We start from the raw sequence: 2926 nt of genomic DNA on the forward strand, positions 1-2926 counted from the left end.
CCTAAAGACTTCAGGGTTTTATAATATGTAATCTGGAAAAATATTAGACCATTTCTTATCTTGCCTAAAGAAAGACCATTTAAATATGTGTATGTAGCATTGTTGGCAAGCTAGCTTTTACCTTAGTCTTCATGTGAGCAATTCCTGTCTCTGAATAGGGAAGGGGAAGGGGAACATGATGGTGTTCACTCTATCCTCAGACAAGTGTTTTTGCACATTTGGAGTTTCAATACCACTGGATTTGAAGACAAATCTGTGACTATCTTCATTAGGCTCAGATAATGTCCATCACATCCATCCAGAACAGTTTCTATATATGCATCTTTGGGGCTGGCAGCATCTCTCTAGGGAGGGCTGGATGGGTACCCATAGCCCACCTCCTCCAGTCCCTGAATTTCAAACATCCCTGAGATGTGAACAATCTAAATTCCCTCAGCAAGAGTCTCTCATTGATTGACAGAACTATTCCTTACTGCTCTTCACAGGAAGAGGAGAATGGGGAGCTTACTTATGCTCTGTTTGCTTAGCAAAAACTCTTTTCCTAAATGGAGGAGTCTTGGAACCAGGGAGCAGTGTTTCAGACAGGCAATCAGTAGCTCAAGGGTTCCCAAAAGGAGTCATGCCATATATTTTAAACCCCAAGTCACACTAGCTCCAAGTGTCAGGCTAAATACTTGGATTTTGGCCCAATAGAGGGGAAAAAAGGTTTTCTGGTATTTGTTTGTTTGTTTGTTGCTTTCTTTAGTCTTTTAAGATACTAGGGGAAATCATGGGAGATAACTCTTCAGAAGGCTTTTATATATAGATGTTTGTGTATGTGTATATGTGTGTGTGTGTATGTGCGTGTATGTAATATTTTTCTATGAACCTATAAAATAAATATATTACCTCTTTATCCCTCATTGGGTGAGTTTCAGGGAATTTGGCTTCTAGCTTTAATTTATCTGATGGGCTCACATGGTCTGTGAAGCTCTCTGGAAGTTAATCTATAGTCCATTGCTTTGGGCCTGACTTTACCAATTTGTAGAAAGTACATTTCAATAGCCTTGGAGTCTTGGAAAATAAAGGAGAAAAGCTTTCACTGCTGTATAGTAAGGGGAAAAGTGAGAGAGAGAGAGAGAGAGAGAGAGAGAAAGAGAGAGAATCAAGGCCCTTCTGAAATGTGAGATCCCTATTACCTGGGCACTAAGAGAACTGGGCCTGGCATTATGAACATCATTCTTCTTCTCTGAAGTGTGTCAGCTAAATGCAGATTCCTATTTCAGTCCAGGTTCCCTGACATTGAGTTATTGGTGTTGGGCTGACAAGCAAAGAAGCATGTTTCTACTGCTGGGACTTTTGAAGATCGAGATAGCTAAGCCAAGAGTGTAGAGATGATATGCAACCAAGGACACAGTCCAAGAACTTGGTCTGGAGACATTTGTATGTTTTTTGAAACTGCTATGAAGCCTGCATGTTGTGAGGGAAAGAGAGAGGTGAGGGAAGACGTGGGCTTTGGAAGATAGGAGTGCTCTGGTCTCAGATCCAGTCTTATTGATGCCATGGTTCCTAGAGACATCTTTGCTAACAAAATTAGTGCTTTTGAGGAGATCAAGGCTGTCTACAGTACTCACCATCCATCCACATCAAGGGTTCATCATAACAATTGATTGGATTACAATTCAGATTTCACTGTTTCCAGTCAAATTCCTAATACCTTTCATTAATGGTCATAAAATCACTTTCAGACTTTTCAGATTTTTCAGTCTTTCTGCTTTCTTAAAGCTATTTCAGTTATAATGATTTAGAAAAAGGATAAGGGAAAGTAAATATTCTCATATCATTTCATCATTCCCATTTCATATTTGGAAACTGAGGTAATTAGTGCCTAAGTACTTTCACACTAAAAGGGTTGTTATAGCACCAGAAATAGAATCTAGGTCTCTCTAACCCGCTGTTGTGAAGAAAAATGAGTGAATATGTGTGAACTGTCTTGCGTTCATTCAGAGTGAGTTTGTTTAAAGCCAAGGACTTGTTAAGAATACCTTGTGCATCTTGATTTTCTTCAAATAAGGCAGAACTTCAAAAATGCATGGTTAAATTTACATTAGCATCTGTAAAATACACGAGTTTCAAAAGCACGAGCATGCAGAATTAATGTAATTAAAAGAATAGAGACACATATATTTGAGACCCACATTTGGAACTGAGGTGCAGTGGCCCTATCAGAGTTGCTGCTGCTGATAAAATGGAGTGCAACGAACAGGCAGCACTCGGACAGAAGCATAGGAGTACTTTAAGGATGGAAACTGCTACTTCAGAGTTTTAAAATTTGGCACATTTTACACTTCTCAAGGAGTCTCTCCATGACACAAATCACAATGACATGAGAGCTCAGAGAACTGTCAGAAGGAGGCAGTGTATCCTTCAGGCTCTGATGCTTGCCTGTTAGGGATGTAGGACTGCAAGCTCCAACCCAGGTCAGCACAGAGAAAACCAATGATCATTTGTGACCAACCTATACTCCCAAATGAGGTGAAGTAATTTTTTGCATTTTTAAGTCTTTAAATATTCATTAGGATATTTTGACTACCTACTCCCAGTGGGGACTGCTTGGTGTATGGGCCCCTGTGTCTAAACACTTAGCTCTGCATGATATTTCCATGCACTGAATGAAGAAGAGCTGAGCTGATTCTACTATGCTTCACATTGTGCCAGCCACATAAGTGCTTTTCGAAGTACTGTTCCTCTGTGCTCTTCCGGGGATTTAATGTAACCTAGGGTCATACTGTTATGCAGCACAGACCAATCAACTAATTACATACAGACCAGCAGTCTTCAATTGATGATCTTTCTCTCCTGCCATGAGTTTAATGACTAAAAACCCACATTTTTAAATTTATGAGAAAGTGAGAAAATTTCTAAAGTAAGAAAGGAGAAAAATAAC

Source organism: Myotis brandtii, unplaced genomic scaffold (assembly GCF_000412655.1).
Source record: "Myotis brandtii unplaced genomic scaffold, ASM41265v1 scaffold1074, whole genome shotgun sequence".
NCBI classification, from domain to species: domain Eukaryota; kingdom Metazoa; phylum Chordata; class Mammalia; order Chiroptera; family Vespertilionidae; genus Myotis; species Myotis brandtii.